Genomic DNA, 26196 nt, shown 5'->3' with positions numbered 1-26196 from the left:
AATAATTCTGTAGGTGTGCATCCCGTATCATGCACTAGAGGCCTGTCAGCAAAACCCCTAAGCCCACATTAACTGAATTTATGCTCAACTACATCAGGGGAAAGATCAGATAATAATAGAAATTGCACTGGTTGTTACCCTCAAGGAGGCCAAATCTTCCCCATCTCACACCAAAAGAAATTAAGCCATATTCTGTTCAGGCCTGGCGTAAACATGGCAGAGGTGTGTTCTTGAGCTCCCATTTTAAGGGAAGACTAGTTAGGAAAACTATGAGAAAATAACTCATGACCCAAGAACGGGAGGACATCTTTGTGTCTGAACTATTTCCTTATATGACAATTGACAGTGAGATAAGGATGAAGGTTTTGGCTGGACTTTAAACTGTAGTTACCTAACCCATTACCTTCTCAGGAAGGTCTGTCTGTCCCCAGATAGCTCAACCTCTTTTCCAGGAGGGAGGAGGAGCAGAAAAAGATATAGGAAGAAGAGCAACCATTCTAGGAATTAAAAAGAGGAATTGTTTGGGTAGGAATTGGTTCTCAGGCAGGTGTCGGATGTATACAAGTATAAAGCTGTATGTAGTTGCAGAACCAGAAATCTATTCTTTAGGAACTTGCAACTTGTTTGAATTATCTGTAATCATTTCCTTTTATTTACCTTGGTATTGTTCTTGAAAGTGACTGCAAATTCAGCTGTGCTAAGGGGAACTTACCACCTCCCCAGCCCTCCCCCTAAACTCTCTGCCTTTCTGTGCCCATATTCTCTGAGTAGAGTGCAATATCCTTGGAGCTGGTTTTTGTGATGACATAAAAAGGCCAATGGCGCCCCACTCCAGTACTCTTGCCTGGAAAATCCCATGGAGGGAGGAGGAGCCTGGTGGGCTGCAGTCCATGGGGTCGCTAGGAGTCGAACACGACTGAGCGACTTCACTTTCACTTTTCACTTGCCTGCATTGGAGAAGGAAATGGCAACCCACTCCAGTGTTCTTGCCTGGAGAATCCCAGGGACGGGGGAGCCTGGTGGGCTGCCGTCTATGGGGTCTCACAGAGTCGGACACGACTGAAACGGCTTAGGAGCAGCAGCAGCAGCAAAGAGGCCAAGGGCCAAGAGAAACTCCCCCTTTTGTGATTGGAAGTGGTGGTATGAAGAGAAGGCTATGTTGGAAGGTGTGATAGTTAATTTTGTGTGGCAACTTGGCTAGGCTGTGGTGCTCAGATAGTTGGTCAAACATTATTCTGGATGCTTTTGTGAAGGTTTTTTTTTTTTTTTGGAGATGAATATTTAAATTGCTGGACTTTGAGTAAAGAAGATTGCCCTCCATGATGTGTGTAGACCTCATCCCAATAGTTGAAGGCTTGAGTATAATAAAGGCTGACCTTCCTGAGCAGGAAGGAATTCTACCAGCTTAGTGTGTTTGTATTCCTTCCTGGGTCTTTTGCCTGCCCTGTAGATTTTGGATTTACCAGTCTTCTGCAATCATATGAACACACACACACACACCCTGTTGGATCTGTTTCTGTGGATAACCCTGACTAATACAGAAGTTTTTCTTACAACTAAACTTTACACAGAGCTTGCCCAGTCAGAGCTCTTAAATCACAGAGGCTAATTTTGAACAATGTGGGTGGACCTGGAGAGGATTACACTTAGTGAAATAAATCAGAGAAAGACAAATATTCTGTTATCATTTACAGGTGGACTCTAAAAAATAAAACAAATGTATGTACATAGCAAAGCAGACTCACAGATTAGAGAACAAACTAGTGGTTACCCCAGTGGGGAGAAGGAAGGGGAGAGGGGGCAAGATAGGGGTAGAGGATGAAGAGACACAAACTACGATGTATAAAGTAAGCAACAAGGATATATTATACAGCACAGGGAAATACAGCCATTATTTTGTAATAACTTTAAATGGATTGTCATCTGTAAACACTGAATCATTGTGTCATATACCTGAAAATAATATAATATTGTAAATCAACATCAATAAAAAAAAATTGTGGAGGCTGTACTTAGTCCTGTTCTTAAAAAATGTAATGAGAGAGAAGAAATTAATTACCCAAGTATCAGTGACTATCATTTATTGAGGGTCTCTTTCTACTAGGTCTTAAAGTCCAGCAACGTGGAATTTAGCTGTGTAGGGATGATAGTAAAAGGTAGTTCCAGATTAATAGAAAAACTTGTATGGGAGCATGTAGGTATGTGAGAAGGGAGTGGGCAAGTTTGGTAGGTACCCAGGAAATATGAAAGGATTTTAGAAATATTATACTGGAAAACATTTGTATGGCCTTGATGGCCAGGCTAAAGAGGCCTTTTCTGTATAGGCAAATAGAAGTCAGTGAGGCTTTTTGAGTGAGGGAGTGAAATATTTGGAGGAGAGGAAACTGGCAGTGTGACAGTGATTTGAAAGATAAAGATTGAGAGTAAGAAGTCCATTTGGAAAATTATAGTAATTTACTCTGTATTAACACCTTTAGTCTTTTATTCACCAGACACTTAGGGAACCCGTTAGTGCCAGACGTCGTGCACCTTACAGAGAAATAAGATGGTGACTGTGCCTCTGAAGACGCCACCCTTCTGGAAGGACACACGTGTGATGGAAGAAATGTGAGCCTTGCTCATGGAAGCATTTCCCAGCCTCAGCCTCTGGTACCTAGGTCGGAGCCCTGACCCACAGCAGTTTTGAACATAGAACTGAGAGGTCAGAATTTTTTAGGATGCCTCATAGAGTAATACAAAGTATTTTTGTACCTTTTGTGTTAATTGCTCAGTCATGTCCAACTCTTTGTGATCCCATGGACTGTAGCCCACCAGGCTCCTCTGTTCATGAAATTCTCCAGGCAAGAATACTGGAGTGGGTTGCCACTTCCTTCTCCAGAGGATCTTGCCAACCCAGGGATCAAACCTGGGTCTCCTGCATTGCAGACAGAGCTACTGCTCAGTGGTATAAAGAATTCACCTGCCAATGCAGGAGATGTGGGTTCCATCCTTGGGTCGGGAAGACCCCCAGAGAAGGAAACGGCAACCCACTCTAGTATTCTTGTCTGGGAAATCCCATGGACAGAGGGGTCTGGTGGGCTACAGTTGACGGGCTTGCAAAGAGTTGGGCAGGAACTAGAGACTAAGGAACAAATATATATATATATATATATATATATAAATGTGTGTGTGTGTGTGTATATATATATATATATAAGTAAACTTGGTGCTCCTGACTCAGATGATGGGCTCCATGAACATAAGAGATTGAACTTGGACTTGCAAGCCAGAACACAGTATTTTCTTATCTTTCATCTCCACAAACATGTGTTTATTCTTCTTGCACAAAAGCCCAGCCTAACGTGCCCTGCCTGTTTTATTAAGGACTGATTGCTTTTGCATAGCTGTGTGTCCTGTAAATGCCCTCCTCTGAAGGGGCAGGCGTGCAGAGCAGGGCATATGCTCCCTGAGCTGGCCCAGAGAGCATCTCTGAGGCCTAGTGATAAAAGCAGAGTCACGCTCTGTGGTGCCAGGGCTCAGCACAGGGCTGGGAGGGGTTCTCATTTCAGTCACTCATTCACCCAGAAAGGCTCAGCACTATCTTACAAACCTGGTTTCTGAGAAGTCAGACAACCTGATTGCACTTTATGACTTGGGCAGTGATATATTCTGAGGGCTCATAAAAATTAATCTAGACACATGCTACAAAGCTGACGCCTTGAAATGAAAGAGTGAGCAGAGGCCTTCTTTCTATTTGAGGCCATGATCCGCCGTGCGGCTTGTAGGGTCACAAAGTGCCGAGGAGGACAAGAGGCTGCTGCTGCTGCTTTTCCTTGTGACAACCGGAGTGCCTGACTCCTCCAAGAAGGGCCCCTTCTGCCACCATAGACACAGATAACTGAATAGCTGTTGTGGGAGTGGCAAAAACTGCCTTTTGAGAGCTTTCTAGAGTGTCTCCCATATGGTTCTTCCTCCAGTCCCTACTTTCAATGAAATGAAAATAATTGTTTTGAAAGTACTAATAGCTGTCTTTTACTCAGATCCTATTATGTACCAACTTATTTACACATGTTGTCTTTTTAGTTACTACCATCTCATATTGTGTTCAGTATTATTATCCCCTAAGAATCAGATAGAAGAACTTGTCAAGGTCCACAGCGAGAAAATAAGGGAGTCTGTGTACAAACTTAGGTCCACCTACTGCCGCTGCCCACACTTTTGAATTCTGTCTCTCTTAGGACAGTATCTGTGTCATTTTAATTTATTTACTGTGGCGGTAAAATGCGGGTCCTGCGAGCATATATGTTTAGTGGAAGAAGGTCTAATTTTCTTCCTTCTAAACATTCTCTAGCTCTCTCTGTTGAGAAGATACATGAAAGAAGTTTAAGTCATCCTTCTAAAATACTGTGTTAGATTTTTAATAGCAAGACGATAACTATGGAGCAACTTGATAGTTTTGGAAATTGAAATTTTATATGAAAAACAAGTAAAGAATGATTGGATTTATTCCCATTGCTGTCAAGATCTTTGTATATTAGTTTTTAGTATTTTTTAAAGAAAAATTGCTTTATTGTTTTAAAAATAATTCAAACTATTTAGAAAAGTAAAAATAAAAAGTAAGAGTGAATCAACTGGAATGCCACCACCCATAAATGGCCACAGTTAGACAATGGATGGACCTGGATTTTTCTATATGTAGTCAAGTAGATTAACTATAAAGAAGGTATCATGATGTAAGTACTATTTCTGTAAGTAAATGTTTCTTCTCCATTAGGAATATTTCCTAACTATCCCTCTGAGGTTGTAGAAGAGGTTGTGAAGAACGTTTAAAGATATTTTCCTCCAGTTTTAGGTATGTAGAATAAAGACACCAACATTATCACTTTTCCATCTCCCTTTTGCCCATCTCTCAAATGCTCTTATAGTATAATTTTTAAATTATCCAGATTGATAGTGTTTATATTCTGTAATTATAATTTCATTGTTTTAAATTTATTTAAATGGAAGTATTGTTTCCCACCTGTCTTTGTACTATAATTTCTTTGATCTTTAATTCATCTCTTATTTGTTTGGATTTCATTGTCAGATAATTTTTTTTGAAAGGGGCACATTGGCATCATATTCCTGGTTCTTTCATTTTTGAAATTTTTTTTTAATCTTTATTTATTTATTTTGCTGCACCTGGTCTTGTTTGTGGCATGCAAGGTCTTTAGTTGCTCTAGGTGAACTCTTGGTTGCATCATGTGGGATCCAGTTCCCTGACCAGGGATCAAACCCCAGGCCCCCCTGCATTGGGAGCATGGAGTCTTGCCACTGGACCGACCCACCAGGGAGGTCCCAAAATGTCTGTTGCTTTTACACTAGAAAGATCCGACTGAATGAATGATGCGATCAGCTTCTTTTCACTAGAATTTTGTGGCTTCTTTTCACTAGAATGTTTCTCTTGTCTTCTGCTGTTGTTTGTTATTGGAAGACATAAGATGAGGCTGGTCTGATTTTTCTTCTTTGTAGGTATATTAGAGGTTTCCAGAGAAACAGAACCAAAAAGACATATAGATGGATAGATAGCCTAATATGTAAGATATTTATATAGAGACTTATTATAAGGAATTGACTCTGTGATTATGGAGTCTGAGAAGTTCCAAGTGGGAGACCCAGGAGAACTGAAGTGCGGTTCCGTTCTGAGTCCACAGGCCTGAGAAGTAGGATAGCTGATGGTGTAGGGTCATCTGAAAGCCAGCAGGCTCAAAACCCAAGAAGAGCCAACGTTTCAGTCCAAGTCCAAATGCTGGAAATGATGAATGTTCTAGCTCAAGCAGTCCGGCAGGCGGAGTTCCTTCTCACCTGGCATTTTTGTTCTGTGCAGGTCTTCAGTTGACTGGACTGGAGGCACCCATCATGGAGAAGGCAGTCTGTTTTACTCCGTCTACCTATTCAAAGGTTGATCTCATCCAAGACACCCTTTTAGACATATCCAGAATAATGTTTAACCAAATGTCTGGGCAACCATGGTGCAGTCGAGTTGATACATAAAATTAACCATTGCAGTAGTAATATGCTAAATCTAAAGGATTCGTTCTTTCTTCTTGATGTTCAGTTGCCACCCCAGGAAGTACCTATATTGAGCCTTCTGTATCAGATTTTCTTGGAAATGATTTGCATATTCAGTTTTGTTTTTTTCTTTTTCACTTGGGATGAGGATATGGGGGATTTTTTTTATTTGGCTATTATACCTTTCACTACAGCTTCCATTTCATTTGTGTTGATAGTTTCTGTAGCACAGAGACATCAATTACCATTATTTGGGGTTTTATCTTTTATTTTCTCTATGCTTATTAATGCTGTTTTAATTGAATTTTTATTTTGTCTTAAAATTTCATATTCAGAGGTGTCTATTCTTCCTTATGATCTCTGGTTTATCAATTAGTTCTGTGATAATATTATTTCAGCTGAATCTTCTTTTTACATTTGTGCTGTAATCATCTTCTCTTTGAGGTCATGCTTTATTGAAGGCTTATTCTTCTTAAGTTATGCTATGAAAGAAAGTGGAAGTGTAGTTGCTCAGTTGTGTCCAACTCTTTGCAACCATGTGGGCTACTAGCCCTCCAGGCTTCTCTGTCCATTAAATTCTCTAGGCAAGAATACTGGAGTGGATTGCCATTTCTTTCTTCAAGGGATTTTCCTGACCCAGGGATCAAACCTGGGTCTCCTGCATCACAGGCAGACTCTTTACCATCTGAGCCACTTACGGAAATGATGTTATGCTATAGCATGAAGCAAATGTTAATGATGTTAATGATTGCCTTCTAGATCTTTTCTGTCCTTTCTCCCTCCCTTCCTTTCTTCTTCCTCTGTATTATGTTTTCAGGGTTTCCATTACATTTATTTTCAGTCTGTCCACACTTAGCTCGTTATAGTGTGGCAGTCTTCTTTACCTGATTCCCATGTGACTTCCTCTCTGAGCAAGGACTCCTAGTGGAGTACATTTTTCTTCTATTTATTTTATGAAGCTGATGTGACTTTGAGGGTCTGATCTTTGGGTCCATAGCTGAGTTAGATCACCTCTCTCTTGTTTCAGAATCTTCTCTTTGTTTCCCTGGCCATGAATTTTTATTGTCATTTTTTCATTTTCATTTTGCTCAGTTGTCCTTGGTTAAACGTATGCCTAGGAATGGTTTTAAATATGTATTTGCCAAAATGTAATGTGTTGGGGGAGGGAAATTCTTCCATTTGTTCCCTTTTATATCTTTTTTAGAAGTCTTAAGAAGTTGGAATAACATAAGAAGGAATTAAATGAAGTAATTGACTTACATTTAAGTCAGAGCAACTTTTAAATAAAAAATATTATTAAATTCAGGGAACACCGTCTTAGTATGACATAAGAGACATATTGTATGGGAGAAAGAACCGAACTGAGTGTCAGGTAACCTTAAATTCTAGCCTTTAGCTCAAGCACATACAGTAAAAACTGGGGAAAGCCCTTGATTTCTTTGACCCTATAAAATGGGATGATACCATGACTGCTTCATAGAATTACTTGAGGCTCACAAAAGGCAAAAGGGCTTTGTAAATAGTAAAGTGACACTTAATACAAGAAAAAGTGAAAGTGTTAGTCGCTCAGTAGTGTCTGACTCTTTGCAACCCCATGGACTGTAGCCTGCCAGGCTCCTCTCTGTCGATGAAATTCTTCAGGCAAGAATACTGGGAGTGGGTAGCCATTCCCTTATCCAGAGGATCTTCCTGACCCTGAAATAGAACCCAGGTCTCCTGCATTGCAGACAGATTCTTTACCATCTGAGCCACCAGGGAAGCCCAATATAAGAATTTGTCATTATTTTATTATTATTATTGAGTCTTTATTTGTAAAGATTATCCTGAAGATAGTTAGATGAGAGTTCTTAGGAAGGCGGGTGGGGAGGGTTGACTAAAGGTTAAGCTTGGCAGTTTACATTTTCCTTGATAGGGAGAGGGAATGGGCAGAGTTTGAAGGATATTTTCAACTTATTCCATATTCCATCTCTCATTTCCATTGAGAAGTAATAGGTTTAGAACTTTACCCACCTGAAGACATGTAACTAAGTCTCTCTTGTAGATCTCTGTTTTTGTGAATAGTGATAAAATGTCCTAGCAATCCTTGAATTAAAGAATTAATAGTATTAGACCTATATTAGTAAATTTTTATGGTTCCTTTTGGATTTTAAGAGATTTGCACTGTCATTTTTAATTTTGAATAATATTCTTTTCAAAATATAGGCAGAAAAATATATTCTCTACTGATTCAAAGGAGAACTGTGAAAGCTTTTATCACAAGTCAGACTGAGTAATAAACCTTATTTATAATAATGCTAAACCTGAATCATATATGCCAAATAATTTATTTGCCTATGAGTGTAATTTTGAAAACTAAAATTTTATTTATTCAACTTCAACATTACTGATTTTTAAAAAAATTCTTGTTTAAAAATGCATATTTTAAAAAAGCAGTTGATACACAGGACTAGGTTTCATATCCTCATACATGCTAGAAGGTAAAATAAGCTCATTGACATCACTGATTTTGCCTTCCGCTCTATTCATGCTTTCAAAATAACCTTGCTTTGGGTAGAAGCAAGATTGGATTGAAGAGTTTTAAGAGAAACCATTTATTTAGTGATCACAATTTTAAATTTTATTTTGAAAAGTTGATGATATTGTTTTAACCCTCATTTAGGCTGCTCTAACAAAAAAACCTATAATATAAAATATGGAACTCAGTCACAGCCACAGAAAGGGAGCAATAAGATACCAAGTAGGGGACCAGACATTTGTAGCTACTGGCGTGAGATGGAATGATGAAGCTGGTCAGAACCTAGGCATGCTCTCATGCTTGAGCGGCAGCTGCACTGCACACAGGTTTGGCTCTGCTGCCGTCGTCTTACCTGTGTTAATGAATGGTCCTCTCAACACTTGAATGTTTACCCCAGAAACAGTATTCCTACTGCTATAGTTCAGGGAACCATACACTGAAATTTATAGCTAAGTTCTGCCGTATATTTTAGCTGTGTTTGTTTTTAGGACACATTATATCGAAATAAAAAATCACATTATTTGGGATTATCCCTTATATGTCTGTTTTCTTTACTACATATCAGCATAATCATTTCAAATCTGAGACAGAGATTGAAAATGGAGTATTTGATTTCAGTTTACAGTAATGAAGGCCATTATCACAGAATTTATTTTACCGTCTTTCCACTATTAGAAGGAAAAGGGAAACGGGAGAAAGAGGCCTTTTCAGAAGAATAAGATATTTGTTCAGCCTTCAGCTTATTTGGCAGGATATGCAGGGTGTGGCATTTTTAATTCACTGAAACTAATAAGTTGTTTTTATTTCAAATTTAGCACATCCGAAGTTCATCCCCTGAGTTGTCTTCATGTATCAGAAACCCCCAAATGGCTAATACAGTTTAAGGAAAACAAATGCTAATGAATATTAATGGAAATATCAGCTCAACTACCTAATATTTACTTTCATCCTGGGTAAAAAAAAATAGAGTTGTGGTTAGATTTGTCAAGATATGCTCGCTATGCTCTTTTGCCTTTCTTCACTCTTTTTTTCTGGTCATTTTCGTATACTTCCCATATTTTTCTATTCTCAGCAGCTTGGTGGAATTAATTGTGAGTGAAAAATCTAGAGTTCAATCACAGGTCAGTACCTTGATGTTATTCGTCTCCTCAGTTCTCTGTCTGGGCAGGAGGAATTCTGGGTGGGAGTGGGTCACACAAGGTGCTGAGCACCACTCACGCCTCATGACCCACTGGGGCATGGCAGTGGGGAATCTAGGCTCTCCCACCCCCTCTTTAACCAGAGCACTGTTACTTCTCTGTTTATTATATTCAGCTTAACCAGTAAGGCTCTGTATTTAAAAGAGGTTTTGCTGAGAAAAAAAATCAACAAAACCTGAAACCCATTGTTATCTGTTTTGGGTTCACTTTTTTACTAGTTGTTTTTGAATTGAGTATTTTATGATAATTTCATCTTTTTTACTACCTTATTAGCCATATCTCTGTGTTATGGTATTTAAGTGGTTTCTTTATGGCTTATAATATATGTCTTTAAATTATCACCGTCTGCCTTTAGGTGACACAATACTGCTTTGCATATAGTGTACCAGCCTTACTACGCTATACTTTCAATTCTTTGTTCCCAGGCTTTTAAAAATATCATACATCTAAAGTGTCAATATATTGTACTCCCACAATACATGGTTATTATTTTTGCTTTAAACAATCAATTGTCTTTTAATGATACTTTCAAAAAGCTGATGAAAAATTTTCCTATTTACCAGTGTATTTTCCACTTCTGATGCTCTTCACTCCTTTGTGTAGACATAGATTTCCATATAGTATCATTTCCCTTCTTGTTAAAATGCTTTTTTAAAAAACACTTATTGTAATGCATGTCTGTCTGCTGATGATAAAGCTGTTTTATGTTTGAAAAACTTTGTATTTTGCCTTCATTTTTGAAAGATACTTTCAGTGGTAAAGTATTCCAGGCTGACAGTTTTTTCTTCAGTACTTTAAAGATGATGCCCTAGTATCTCTTAGATTGTGTTGTTTCCAATGAGAACTCTTTCATATACACATACATATATGAAAATATATATTTGTTCTGCATTTGTCTCTGTGTTTCCTAATAATCACTGGTCTTAAGTAATTTGATTATAATGTGCTTTGGTGTAGTTTTTTCTTGCACTTGAGTTTTTTTTTTTTTTCTCATTTTCTGAATCTGTGAGTTAATAGTTTTTATCAAGTTTGGAAAGATTTTAACCATTATTTTTTGCTGCCCCACCTTTGGGGATTAGCATATTAGTCCTGTTAAAGTTGTCCCACAGCTCAGTGAAAGTCTATTTGTTTTTCAGACTTTTTATCCAACTGTGTTTGATTTTGGAGAGTTTCTATTGTTATGTATTCAATTCCACTAATGTTTTCTTCTGCAAAGTCTAATCTGTCATTATTTCTATCTTGTATGTTTTTCATCTCAGATACTGTAATTTTCATCTCCAGAAACTCATTTTGAGTTTTTGCATATTCCATGTCTTTAGTTAGCATGTTTAATTGTTTCTATAGCTTCTTGAACACATAGAATACAAATATAATATTAATAACTATTGTAATATCCTTATCCAGTGAATATATCAGCTATATGCCTTGCTGGTCAGTTTGATTGACTGATATTTCCAGTCTTCATGGTTCAAAGTTTTTGTTTCTTTTCTTGCTTTGTAACTTCTGGTTTGATGCCTGACATGTGATTTTTACCATGTTGGATATTTTAATATTCCTATATTCTTGAGCTTTCTTCGTGTTGTGCCTAAATTCTTTTGAGACAATAGCTACTTTTGTGGCTGGCTTGAAAAACGTTGTTAAGCAGGACCAAAGCAATGTTTAATCTAGGGCTAGTTTTCCCTGTTACTTGGAGCAAAGTCCCCTTTTGAGTATTCTCACTGACACCCATATGAATTATGAGGCTTTTTAATTTGGCTAATGGAAACAGGCAATTATCTCAGCCCACCTGGAATAGTAGCCTATTTTATTCCCTTTCATGTTTTCAGTTTCATTTCGTGCTTTTATTTTGCCCTCACCTGATGCAGTCATCGGTACTCAGCTGAACGTCCAGAGTTGCCGCTCTGCGGATGGCCAGCTGTTTTCCCTCTGGAAACCTGTCCTGTCAGTTCTGGATGCTTTGGCTAGATTCTGTGTGTGTGTGTCACACTCACAACACTGTCTCCTCAACTCAGGGAGACAGTCAGGCTCCGCTTGGTTTCCGCTCCCCGTGCCAAGCCTGGAAAGTTTTCTAGGCACAGAGCTAAGGCAATCATATAATCATAGTGCCAGTCGTATTTATTTTCCATCTTTCAAGGATCACTGTTCTTTGTTCTTGATGACCAGAGTTTTGTGAACCATTGTTCCATATGAAGAAATGTTTGTTTGTTTCAGGATAAATTCACTTATAGTCATCCCAAGGAATGGGGAGTCGGGGGGTGGGATCGGTTCCAAGTCCCATCCCCCCTTCCTGCGGATACCAAAGTCTGTGGATTCTCAGGTCTTTTATATAAAATGGTACATCCTTCCATATATTTGAAAGCATCTGTAGATTACTTGTAATATTTAATGAAATGTAAATGTTATATAAATAGTTGCCTGTGGGCAGCAAAATCAAGTTTTGAGTTTGGAATTTTCTGGAACTTTTTTCCTGAATATTTTCAACGTGCGATTGATTAAATCTTTGGATGTGGAGCTCAGAAACACTGCACCAACTATATTGTTATATCACGTTGTTCAGAGTTCTTTGAAATATTATTCTTGAGAGGAAGAGATGACCTGAATAAGACAAAGCCATTGGTAATATAATACAATATATACATTTTAAAAATGTTTCATGGGCTCTCTGGAACTTGTGACCTAATTAAGCAGGAAGAGACATTATCCAGTCCTCACAATCATATGATTATTGGATGGCAGTTGCATCTTCTGAGGTTAGGAGCCCAAAAGAAAGAAGTAGGTTGGATGTAGAGTGAGGGAAGAGTTTCTGTGGGTCATCGGGATGGAGATGAGCAGGAGGCTGGTAGAAATATGCACCTGAAGCTCAGGAAAGAGGATGGCTAGAACTATAGATGCTGGAGAAATCCTCATAAAGGCCAGTGCCCAACAGAAGAGAACTATTTTAAGTTTTGTGAATAGAAACTAAATGTGAACAACTTGGTCATAGATAAAATCATTCCAGTCTAAAAGGATTTTTTCATATTAACAATGGGCTCTATTCACTACAGCGTGTTGTGTGCGTGGTGTGTGCATCCATGTACATGTTTTCTTTTTCCCTATTAGATGGGAAGGAAACAAAAACTTCAACTCTAAAGAATATTTCGTAACATCCTATCATATAGGCTAGCATCTCCAACTCTTCTTTAGAATTTGTAACAATAAGTCAAAAGAGTAGGCTAAATGATCTGCTTTTCTCCCAGTTTCTAAAATCACCTGTTTGCAGGCCAATATAACATATATCAAAAATTTGTATATGAATACTGAAAAAAAAGACAGTTTGTTAGGTCCTTTGATATATCAGGTAGCTTTTGAATTCACTGGAATTAAATGAATAAACGATACTATTATTAATATAAGTCTCATGGTATTTCAAGACTTGGCTCAAGTTGAAACTTTCAGTATTATAAATTTTTGCTTTCAGTATTATAGATTTCTCCAGTCAGTGGTTTGGAACCTGTGTCAAAACGATGAGAAAATATAGGGTAAAACCTATTCATCTAAAATAGCAGTTCAACAATTTATGTAGAAATGAGATACATTTAATATAGATTATATGAGAACTTGGATCAGTGTATTTCTATTGTTAGGAGAAAAATTCAGGACATAGTATTATATCACACAGCTGTCAGGCCACACCAGTCACACTTGATCATCTCATTATCAAGCCTACCCCAGTCAATTGGAAAAATCAGCATTTTAAAGATAGTTTTATATTTTCAGGGATACAAAACAACTAAATATAGGAGGAAGGTCAGTCAGTAGTCCAGTGCCACCTAATTTTTTTTTTGGTCAGCTTATGAAAACGTTTCTCTGTTTCTCATATTTGGGGGAAGGAAATCAATAGCAGCTATAAATCTTCTGCTTTTATTTTAAATCATTTCTCCAGCTTCAATGAGGTATAATTGACAAATAAAATTGTATATATTTAAAGCTTACAATGCAATGATTTGACATATGTATGCATTGTGAAATGATTACCGCAATCAAGTTGATTAACACATCTGTCATATGGTTACCTTTGTGTGGGTGTGTGGTGAGAATGCTTAACATGTATTCTCTTAATGCTGCCTAATATTCTTGCACTATATTTAGCAGGAAGGCCAGCTGACCTTCATTAGGCCACAGTCCCTCTGAAATCACAATAGTCTTGGTGCTAATTGGGCAAGTCAGTTATTTGAATGGGGATGGTAGTCTGTATAGTGTTCCGTCAGCTCCAGGATATCTCTGGAGCTAATTTTTAAAGGTTAATCTTGAAGCTTTAACTTTTCTTAGGGAATGCCTTTTTGTAAGCAAGTTTATATCTACCATCAGTTCAGTTCAGTTCAGTCGCTCAGTCGTGTCCGACTCTTTGAGACCCCATGAATCGCAGCACGCCAGGCCTCCCTGTCCCTCACCAACTCCCGGAGTTCACTCAGACTCGCGTCCATCGAGTCCGTGATGCCATCCAGCCATCTCATCCTCGGTCGTCCCCTTCTTTTCCTGCCCTCAATCCCTCCCAGCATCAGAGTCTTTTCCAATGAGTCAACTCTTCTCATGAGGTGGCCAAAGTACTGGAGTTTCAGCTTTAGCATCATTCCTTCCAAATGCAAATTTAATAATTTGGCTGAAAAGGAACCAAATCTACTCAGAGAGAGAAGCTCAACCTGATTTACAAATGGAGCTGAAGTGTCAGGCTTGATGGCAGAATTCTGGAGAACATGCGCTTTAGAGCATGATGCTTGATTTAGTTGACTTCATTTTTGTCTTTTTAGTACTTTAGAACCAGCAGTACATGGTACCCAGAACAATTAGATATTTAGCAACACAGTTCATAATGAAGCTTAATTCTGTTTCCTAATTTCATTTATTATTTGGTTAAGAAAATCAGGTGTTTGTCTCTCACACTGTTGCAGTAAAGTAGTATCTCATGAAATACTACATTGTGTGTGTGTGTGCACACGTTCACGGGTGTACGTTAAGTTCCCACTCCTAAACCCCCCTCCCACCTCCCTCCCCATAGCATCCCTCTGGGTTATCCCAGTGCACCAGCCCCAAGCATCCTGTATCCTGCATCAAACCTAGACTGGCGATTCGTTTCTTATACTCGTTTCTCACTGAAAATTTAACAATTTAATTCACTTTGGATACAAATCATTCTAAAACATTCTACATAATTTCTTGTTCTTTGTAACATCATGATAAGAAAGAAAAAATTCCTGAATTTTTTCAAGAAAGATAAATTCCTGTATCTCCTGCCATATAAAAACGGATCCATTTTTGCATTTTCTCAAACTGTGCCATTTGCATGCAGAGTTGTACAATAGGAATTATTTAAAGCACATTTAATGTAAACTAATAATCTCAGGCTTGTTCATGTTTAATATGAACACTATTTTTCAATAGGGCCTCTGACTTTTATTTCAATAACGTCATTACGCAGAAAACACTGTAAACACTGAATTTTAATTCCAACAAGGCATTTGATAAGTCTCTTAAAATATCATTTTGAGCAAAATGGAAAAATATTAGTAAGACCAGGGTTAATTTAGGTGTATTTTAACTGAAGAAATGACTGCAAGAGTTTCTAAAAAATTAAAATAACACTGTGTGCTTTTCCCTTATTAAAAAAGCCCTATGTGTTATCTGTAGACACTTTGGAAAATATAGGCAACTACAAGAAAGAAAATGAAAACCACAAACAATAGCAAATCCAAACTCACATTTAGCCACTCTCCACATTTTGGTATATATGTTAATGTAAAATGAAATGATGCCTTTCATTTCTTCTGGGAATCTTTTTTTTTTTTTTTTTTCTTTCTGCTTAGTGCATCATGAGCATGTTCCATGTCCTTGTTTTCTTCCAACATCATTTTAAAGAAACGCATGGCATTTTATCAGGTGGAGATGCTTTAATACATTTACCAAATCCTCTGTTGGTGCTTCCAATGTTTTTGTTGTTAAGGTCAAGACATTATATTGAACTTTCTAAAGACCTTTTCAACATCTATTAAGTCGATTAAATGATTTTTCTCCATTAACTTTTTGTCATGGTGAAGTATTTTAAATTTCAAATCACTTTTGAATTTCTGGAAACTCCCTTATTTGGTTATGGTGTTTATTTTTCTTTCATTTTAGTTACGAAAATTTTCAAACAGACTTCAAAATGTAGGGAATAACGTAATGAACCCTAGTATAATCTGTACCCAAATCCCATAATTATTAGCATTCTTGATTCAGCTCCTCTCTCCTTCCCTTTTTGGTGGAATGTTTTAAAGCAAACTCTAGGACCATTTTTTGTTTTACCCCTTAATACTATAATGTGGCTTTCTAACAGATAAGGACTTTAAAAATGCAAGCACAATGCCATTAGGATATCTAACAAAAAGTACCAGTTAATACTATTTTCTTAGAGACATCTAATAATTTATCCAAGTTGTTTCTCTAATTGCCACCAATATTGGGCTTTTTTGAATTGTTGGTTTAAGAAGTCTCTTAATCAGCAAGAGTCTCTTAATCAACAAGAGCACGTTTCATGCTTTGTTGAAGAAACGGGGTCATTTCTTGACTCTCCTGCATTCAAGATTCAGCTGACTGGATCCTGTGGTTGTAAACAGTCTCCTTTCCCCTGCATTTCCTACAACTGGTAGTTAGACCTAGAGGCTTGATTAGATGAAAGTTCAGGTTTTAAGCAAGACTATGTCAAGAGTGAGCTGTAGCCTTGATTTTATACCACATTAGGAGGCACATGCAATTTGGTTCTATTTTTAATGATTGATCAGTGGTCTCCGGCATTGCAGCCTGATTCGTCCATTTAAGGGGTCCTCATCATTTGTGGATCCTTTCTGTCCAGTGCTAGATTTGATTGGCCACTATTTTATTTAGTTTTTTTTTTTTTTTAATCTGCAGTTCATAAGTGAGCTAGTTCTCTTGATTTCTTTCTGTGCATTATCTTTGACAGGTACAGGCAACAGGATTAAAGAGTAGAGAGTCCAAAGAGGATGGTGCTTTGATGTCAGGCAACCTGGTTTCTATCTCAGAAGGCTCTAATCACCTGTCTGAGATAGGCACAAAACTCGAATGCCTGAGGGAGAAACTGGCAAGAATATGATCAGAACCAAATCAAATGCCTGTCCTGAAAAAAGGGAACATAATTTAGAGTGTTCTCCAATGTTCAGGCAACTTCAATCTCTTGCTAGTCACTAGGGTCTTGATTTCCAGATCTATTTAGTGTTAAGAGACTCTGAGGTAGGGGAACCATGCAGAAAAGCCCCCTCCAGTCTGGCTAGGATAGCCTTCCTAATATCCAGAAATATAAAAGGGCATTTCATTCTTTTTTAAAAAAAATTTATTTATTTTGATTGGAAGATAATTACTTTACAGTATTGTGATGTTTTTTGCCATACATCAACGTGAATCCGCTATAGATATACATGTGTCCCGACATCCTGAAGCCCCTCCCACCTCAGGATAGGACACCTATCCCTCTAGGTTGTCCCAGAGCACCAGCTTTGGGTGCCCTGCTTCATGCATCAAACTTGCGCTGGTCATCTATTTCATTCTTTCTAGCTAACAAACAAGCCTTTTGAATGGGTGTTGTTTTAGGACTTCAACTATTCACTGTTTTTTTCCTCACTGTTTACTGCCTGGAGGTTTTATTTCCTTTGCTGGTTATAATCTAAGAAATATTTATCTTTGCCAGAAGGCTGACTTCTTGAGAGAAAAGATTATATTTTGCATACACAAGTGCAGGTGCATATATGATTGTGTACTTGGGGTGGTTTTAGCAGTTGACATCCTGAGGCTTAAAAGAAGGGAGTTGAAAGATGACTTTCAGAGGTAAGGTCTTTGGGGCTACAGGACACATACAGTCAGTAGGGAGATCCTTGCTCTACGTTCCCCTTCCTTCATTGTGATCTTGATCTGGGGCCTCTGGTTGCTTCTTTTTAAAACGTTCTTTATTTATTTATTGTTTTGGCCAAGCTGTGTAGCATGTGGGATCTTAGTTCCCCAATCAGGGATTGAACCTGTGCCCCCTGCAGTGGAAGAGAGAAGTCCCTACCACTGGACCATCAGGAAAGTACCCCTCCAGCTTCTTTATCAGGTTTCCCTGGTGGCTCAGATGGTAAAGGATCTGCCTGCAATGCAGAAGATCTGGATTTGATCCCTGGGTTGGGAAGATCTCCTGGAGGAGGGCATGGCAGCCCACTCCGGTATTCTTGCCTGGAGAATCCCCATGGACAGAGGAGCCTGGCAGGTGGTTGCACAGTCCATGGTGTTGCACAGAGTCGGACACGACTGAGCGACTCAGCACAGCACAGCTTCTTTATCATTCCGTATTGTTAAAATACTGAAGCTTTATGTAATGTGCTTTAACAATGTTCTGGACCAACCTCAGCTGATAATTTCATTCTGATATCCAGACAGGTTCATTGCTGAAGTTAATTTAAGACATAGTTTCCAAGCATGCCTCCTTTGTTCAGTGATTACTTGATCAACATTCACTGAACCTTCTTGTACCAAGCACTGGTTTATGCTGAGCGTATAGCAAGTTGAATAGATGTGTTTCCTGCTTTCCAGCAAAGAGACAGATCTAAGCAAATAATTGCAACATATTACAAGATATGAACGTGGAAGTATAGAGAAGGAGAAACTAATTCTCTCTGGGGAAGGTGATATTTCTCTTGGGTTCTAATGATTTTTCTGCTCCTCCCAAACCTCAAATCTCTACTTTCAGTGGGGCAACTTAATCTGTTCCTCTTGTTTGGAACAAGAAGAAAATCTAGATAAAGTACCTCCAGAAAGATTAACCATCTAGGAAAGTGGTATCCTTTCTCAGTATTCCTGTATCCTGTCCTCATGCAAAAAACCTTTTCCTCTTCTACCTCATGTGTAGAGCAATGGCCCAAAAGACTGTTATAATGAGCAACAGTTCACATTCAGAGTGGTGCTACTGCCCCTTTTTTTGCTCATCAGTATGTTCACTGGATTTTTCTTTCTCTCTCCAGTCTTTTTCCTGTTGCCTGACAGTGACTAAAGCTGTGTGACTAGTAACCTGACTGAAGTTAGAGAAGGGTCAGAGCACCCTTCAAAGTAAGAGCCTGTTGGAAATATATGAGGAGGAGGCCTGTGATGGCACTGTGAATAACCATATTATCTAGATCTTGCCCATCTTACTATTTTGCTTGTTCCCCATCTGCAGAAGCAAGGATGACACTAAACTCAAGTCCCTGTCTCCCAATGTAATGGAAAGTTGCCATCTCCACCTCTGTGGGATGAACACAATAAGCAATGGGAAAAAAGTGTATTTCTGAAACGTTTTCCATTGTGTGTTTATCCACAATAGGAATCGCAGTATCCATGGTGGTGGGAGCTCCCTTTCACCTCACCTTTCTCTGGAGCCTCCAGATGGAAGCTCTGTCCTGTGTCATGTACGAGTGCTACTTGGGGGTAGATCACAGAAGTGAAATGGCAAACAAAAGAAGAACACATTATTGGCATGCTCACTGTTCTATTTTGAGAATACCTCAATTGTACAGACATTTAGGATGCTTGTAAATGTCACATTCCCAAGGAAGCCCAGTGTTCTAAACATTTTTTTCAAAATAATGTTGCCACACGTCTGTCTGCCCAAATCGCCCTTCTCATCATGATATTCGACAGAACCAGGAAGTTCACACTTCAGTCTAAAGGTTGACCTACATGACCCCTCACCAAAAGACAGGAAGTGGCTCTGTGTTTTTATAGCACATGATCTGAGAAGAGGAAAGCATTTTCTGTAATGGGCACATGCTGAGACTGCAGTTTTTGGAAAAAGTCATTGTTTTGACTTCCTGACACTCACATGTGAACAGTGCTTTTAGTCCCTGGTCTCAGCACTCTAGGAGGGGATATGCATCCTGTTTCTGTGTTCGAGGAGGAAGATGAGAAGCTGGGTAAATTGCTGCTTGGTAGACATACAGTTATGTGACCCCCAAGGGAAATTAAGGCTTCACACTATCTAGGGATAGAAAGATGTCAAATTCTGGAGGAAGTTTAATCTTTTAAAATTCTGAATAACAAAATGTTTTCAAATATTAAATATTTTCATTTTAGCTCACGTTTCAAAGATTTTTATCATCAACTTTTAATTTATGTGCTGGCATCTGTCATGGTCTAGTAAGGAAAAAGAAACCACAGTAGGTATTTCAAACAGAGGGTATTCAATACAAGGGATTGATTAATAGCCTGAAAGAAAGGAAAAGGATTGTAAGCTAACCCAGAGATCAGTAAACCGGAAGTAGCTACCATCCCTAGGCTGGGAGGACAAAAAAGACAAAGGTGGGGACAGCAGAAGTGGCGAGCAGGGGCCGGGGCTGCTGCCTCCATGGGAGTGCGCGGGAGAGGCCACAGTGGAGATGTGCTGCGATGCGAGGGTGGGGTGCCTCACGGCTGGTGCTGGGGCAGCTGGGACCTCTGAGAGTGGCGTGGCTGTGTCCAGGCCCCAGGGGGGTTCCGCACGGTGCCGAAAGACTAGTACTGGAGTCTTTGCTGCCTGTTTGTGCTGCAGAGATGCTGAAGCTGTTGGAAGCAGGAGAAATCTCTTCTCCTCCCTTTCAGTCTCCCCTCACAGTCCCTGTCTCTGGCAGAATCTAACTGGAACACTGGCAAGAGAATCTTAGATGTATGATCCTCATATCCCCAGCCCCAGACTCATGGGGCCCTGTGTAGCCAGTTGAGAGACAATACCTGAATAAGTGATCACAGATATACCTCCCTTGGCTACCAATGCTCCACACCCTCTCTTCTACCCATTTTAAAACTTCTACTGGACAATAAGAACAATACCAGACTTCTGTCTAGTGAGTTATAACTTCTTTTATAAAAATATAGTTTCATCTCCTTACCCTCAAAATGGAGTCACAAATCTCTAATGCTCTTCATACCCATCTTCAGTGATTTTAATTACCTTTTTGCTTTTTTTTCCATTAAAGACTATTATAAATTTAATTGTCACTAACACTATTTGTATAAAATAATAGGGAATTAGGATAAAGAAAATGAATGGAAACAAGTGAGGAAGAAACACTTCATATCTGCTGCTTTATTCGTGGAATTGGTCACAAATCCTCAAATGATATTTATAAATTCTCTTTCCCACCACCCATACTATAGTCCCTTTGCCTTTAACCAGTGGTCAGTGTTTTTTACCCGGTGAGGTGACCCAAACCTTTATTCTTGGGTCTAAATTATTTTTCAGTCCTGTCTGTTTTGCACATGATAAATGACTAAGAGATGCCTTGGAGAGTCCTCTCAGTTCTCGACCTACTTTCTCCTGACAGCACTGTGTAGCGATCAGTACAGATCAACAGAATCAATCACCCCAAATATAGTAACCCCTTCCTTTGGCTCAGTGATGTCAGGAACCCAGGTTGCCAGACGGCAGTCTCAGTTTCCAATTCAATAGAAACACTGTCAGTCTTCTTGTAGGAACTAAACTCTCTAACAAGAGCACACTACATAAAGTTGTGAGAGTAGGAAGCAAAAATTCAGTAAGTGGATTATTAAGGGTAATAGAGGAACTACTGTTATTTTCATCTTTTTATTCCAGATCCATGGATTCTGACTCTGGAAGAAACTAGCACCATTTATTGGTCACTGGTTTGCCATTGAAACCATTGTTTAGGGTTTCATTTATTTGGCTGTATCAGTTCAGTTCAGTTCAGTTGCTCAGTCATGTCTGACTCTTTGTGACCCCATGAATCGCAGCACGCCAGGCCTCCCTGTCCATCACCAACTCCCAGACTTCTCTCAGACTGGCGTCCATCGAGTCAGTGATGCCATCCAGCCATCTCATCCTCGGTCGTCCCCTTCTCCTCCTGCCCCCAATCCCTTCCAGGTCTCAGTTATGGCACACAGGCTCTGGGGCATGTGGTCTCAGCAGTCATGGAGCACAGGCTTAGTTGCTCTGTGGCATATGGAATCTTAGTTCCTCAACCAGGGATTGAACCCACGTCCCCTGCATTGCCAAGTGGATTTTCAACCACTGGACCACCAGGGAAGTCCCTGCTGGTCACTGGTTTAAGCCATACACTGCATCCTGTAACATGTGCATACCTCACAAGGAGATCTCTCAATTAGACCCATAAATGAATCTTTTGGAGGCCAGGCCACCTTCCTCTCAGGCCACCTGCTTCAGGGGATGAGTGGCAATACCAGTAAGTTCCATGGGCATGAACCCATTCACTGCTGCACTTTTTTGGCTGTGAAGTGAGTTGTTTAAATCTGAAGCAATTTATGTGGATGTCAAAAAAGAGAATAAAGCAGCCCATAAGCCCGTGGATCCTGTGTTCACAGAAGTCTTGCAAGCAGAGAAAACAAATCAGTGTCTAGAATAAGTGCCTATCCCAGTGAAGACTTGCAGTCCCTCCACTGTGGAAGGGGTGCAGTGTAGCTGGTGGCTGAATTGGTCCCCTTCCCCACCACACGGCACTGCAGCAGGAACCAGGATTGCTTCCGCTATTGTCAGCTTGAGCACTTGGTAGTGCCCACCAGATTGCTGGCCACCTGGTCACGGCTGGGGATGGGAACGCCCTGTTGTTGGGCATGCAACACCCATTCCTGATGTCATTCACGTCTTGTGTGCACAGACCTATTGACTAAGGCCTGGGGGTTTGGAGAAAGAAACTGACAGGCATCCATTGGATAGGTTTTCTTTTCTATCTGATTACTGAGTGTGTTTGTGTGAGTGTTAGTCGCTCAGTCATGCCTGACTCTTTGTGACGCCAACCTCCATCCATGGGATTTTCCAAGCAAGAATACTGGAGTGGGTTGCCATTCCCTTCTCCAGAGGACTTTCCTGACCCAGGGATCGAACAAGGGGTCTCGCATTGCAGGCAGGCTCTTCGCTGTCTGAGCCACTAGGGGAGACTTTGATTATCGAGAGCTCCATCTATAGCATGTGCTTTTGTGAGCATTCTCACAACACTTAAAACATCCATGTGCATATCCTCATGCTCTGTGCCAGTTTAAGAGGTCTGTCAACAGACTGCTTTGCTGTCTTTCCATCCTTTCTTTCCAAACCTGCGATGACCCAGCCTAACCGTTAGTCATTATCCCTGAAACAGTGTAGGTCTGTCTGTATCTTGGGCCATCTCTCAGTCCAGTCAAAGCAGACACTATGATATATTACTTCAGGATTTTTCTCACTGAGAGGATTTCCCTTCTTCAGTGTTTTTGGTTGTGTTGCTTTTTAAAGCACGCTCCTGAGCTATAGTGTTCTATTCTTCCGTTGCCAGTACATTGAGAAAAAACATCTGTAAACCAGGTCCTTCAGTGGTCATTTGTTCACAGGCAGAGCTCCGTGAAAACCTAGCGTTAGTTGAAGGAAAGATGGCAGTGCAGCCGAAGAATGTGCCATAGAAGCCTGAGTCATCAGCACTTCTGACATTATTGTTGCTTTGGGATATGTTTCAGCCTAATTTCACACATACCATTTCCACTGGGTGATGAAGTGTTGCTGTGCATGCTTAATTTTGTAACCTAATGAATCAGATAACACCCAGTCAGTCACAGGCAGCTCAAGTCACAGGGCCAGGGGTTCATTCTCTGTAAGGTCCAATAGTGAGGCAAGAGCACTTTTGCCAAAGAACAGTTATCTGGGAAAGAGGACCCCTCTGTACTTCAAACTCTCAGGGTGTGCGCCTTGCTTATCCTTTGAGGGTTTGCATGGGTTCCGTACAGGATCCCTGTTTACCAAGAAAGTATCCGGTGCTACTGGATCTGCTGGCTCATAAGGCCTGTGAAGCAGTATAGCTTGTGTGGGATTAGCCTATGGCCTACCTCCTGGACGAGTCGCAGAGCCTTCTTTTACCTGGTCACCACCCAATTCTGGCTACATTAACTCATTTGTTCAGAGCAGCACAGTCAGAGGTGCCATACATTGCCTCCAAAATACAGAGGGCCATCATATGGTCAAAATTATTCTTGGTTACAACTTTTCTTTCATTCCGAGAGAATATGATCCAGAATACTGGGCTTCTAGAAACTTCGTCTAGGTGGCTGAGTCCTAGCCACCTAGCTTTCAAGAGTTGTTATTTAATACTTGTCCCTTTCGGTAGGTGTGTGTCTTAGGCATCTAATGCAAGGCATGCTACTATTGATCATCTGTTTCAAACATCATGATGTCCCCTATGCAGTGAACCAGTTTGATCTCTTTTGGGATCAAGGTCCCTACAGACAGGATTATGCCCAGAGACTTGTCATAGCCCTAAGACAAGATGATGAGGGTGTTCTCTGGTAGCCTTTTCATTTTTAAATTGATGCCAAGTAAAAAGCACTTGTTAGATTAACAGCTGCCCAATTATAGGACCATCATACAGAAGTTTGAATTTGAGCTTAAGAGGCAATGGGAGAATAATCGGAATAAAGTTCTTCACAATGGTACAATGTGGGAATATGTGGTATGCAATGTAGTAGCTGGGGACAAACATGGAAGAAATTTTAAAAAGTATGTCAAGATATGATTACTGGGTCTTTGTTTCAAAAGGACAACATTATATAACTTTTGTGCCATTCTTTGCTCATTATAAAACACTGTTAAGTCTTTTTAGGAGAACATAAAAGATATATAAAATCATAATGGAAAATAGACTAAATACATAACGAAAAATGTTCCTTATAGACTTGTACATAAAACAGTCAGGCTAAAGTATATTCCCATTGTGTAGATGAGGAAAGTGAGAGTCTATTTTTAGGTGCTTATCTGAATACTCACAACTGATCAGTAATAGAGTTTCAAATCAAAAGCAGAGCTTGATATGTTGATATAGGTGATAGTGTCAGGCTATGTGCATATGTTTGCATAATTAAAATGTCAATTTATATATTCTTGTTTTATTTTCTGTTTTCTTTTCCTACTCCCTAAACTCTATCCTAGGAGAACAGAAGCAGAGAGAAGGAGGAACTCTTTAAGACTGTGAAAGAATTGGTGGCCTTTGACTTGTTCTTCAAGTAGCAGAGATCTGTACCCAGCTCTCTCGAAGCATCCTGAGGAAGAACTTGGAGAGGCGTGACTGTGTGGCCCCCCCAGAGAGACTGGATCGTAGAGGCTGGGCTTTTCAGCCCTGGCAAAGAGTTCAGAGCAAGCTTGGCAGGAGTCAGCAGAGCTGTCTGAACTTAACAGTGTCAGCGCTTGGGCAGTGAGCACTTGGTGACTGGTGTGGACTGAAGACAAAGGGGCTTCATCCAGGTGATGTCACCTAGGTAAGTTCCCAGAGGCCTTCTCACAATACCTACAGGCCCAGTGAGCTGATGACTTATCTTCAAATCTGTTTTGATTTTGGAGCAAAATGAAATATTGTTACATTTGCATAAACCCCTGTGTGTGGACTCAAAGTCCTGCCTCCTCTGCATATGTTTGTTTTGGGGGCACAGAAGGCGAAAGTAGTGCAGCAGTAAGGCTGGAACTGTGACTCTGGGTATCAGAGAGCTTGAAAATTTGCTTCATATCACCAAGGGCTTAAGGGGAGCAGAGTGGCCTTGCGTGCACCTTAATATCACTCTCCAGCCAACGTGTTTTCAGTTTATTATTGGTATGTGCCAGTGGCTGATTCACTTAGCTGTTTGGAAGAGAGTGCTAATGAGGCCAAGGTCAGGGTTCTCATTTCCATACAGGCAAATACTCTTAGTGAGAGAGAGCTTCAGCTTCAGTCACCACAGATTAAATCCCTCATCAGCACAACTGCCTTACAGATACACGAGCTGGGTGATGAGAGGTCAGGTGAGAGGGTGTGAACGAGTCGGCATAAAGCCTCACCACCTCCCATGGCAAGAACTCAAAACAGATGTCCTGTAGAGACCCCTGAAATCTGTGTGAGTGCTCACAAAGGAGCCACCTGAACTAACTCACCGAAAGAGGAATACATCGAACCAAGTGCCTCTGGTTTCTGAATAGAGTTTGAGACGGCAAAAGGCTCCATCATTCATTGGTTTAGTGCCATATCTGATCGGCACTAAATATTTCACTCATGCACATGGTGTGGTATAATTTATAAAAAAAAAACACAGATTTTAAGAAGCATGTTAAAAATTCTGCAAAATGAAGCTGAGGATCTTAAGATTACATTTCAAATAAAAATTCTAAAGGAATCCATATTTATTTTTTTTTTCTTTTTTTTTTCTTTTTTTTTTTTCTTTTTTAAATTTTAAAATCTTTAATTCTTACATGCATTCCCAAACATGAACCCCCCTCCCACCTCCCTCCCCATAACATCTCTCTGGGTCATCCCCATGCACCAGCCCCAAGCATGCTGCATCCTGCGTCAGACATAGACTGGCGATTCAATTCAAACGATAGTATACATGTTAGAATGTCATTCTCCCAAATCATCCCACCCTCTCCCTCTCCCTCTGAGTCCAAAAGTCCGTTATACACATCTGTGTTTCTTTCCCTGTCTTGCA

The sequence above is a fragment of the Ovis aries genome, chromosome 1 (genome assembly GCF_016772045.2).
Source record: "Ovis aries strain OAR_USU_Benz2616 breed Rambouillet chromosome 1, ARS-UI_Ramb_v3.0, whole genome shotgun sequence".
Lineage (NCBI taxonomy): Eukaryota > Metazoa > Chordata > Mammalia > Artiodactyla > Bovidae > Ovis > Ovis aries.
Note: the sequence above shows the minus strand (reverse complement) of the source record.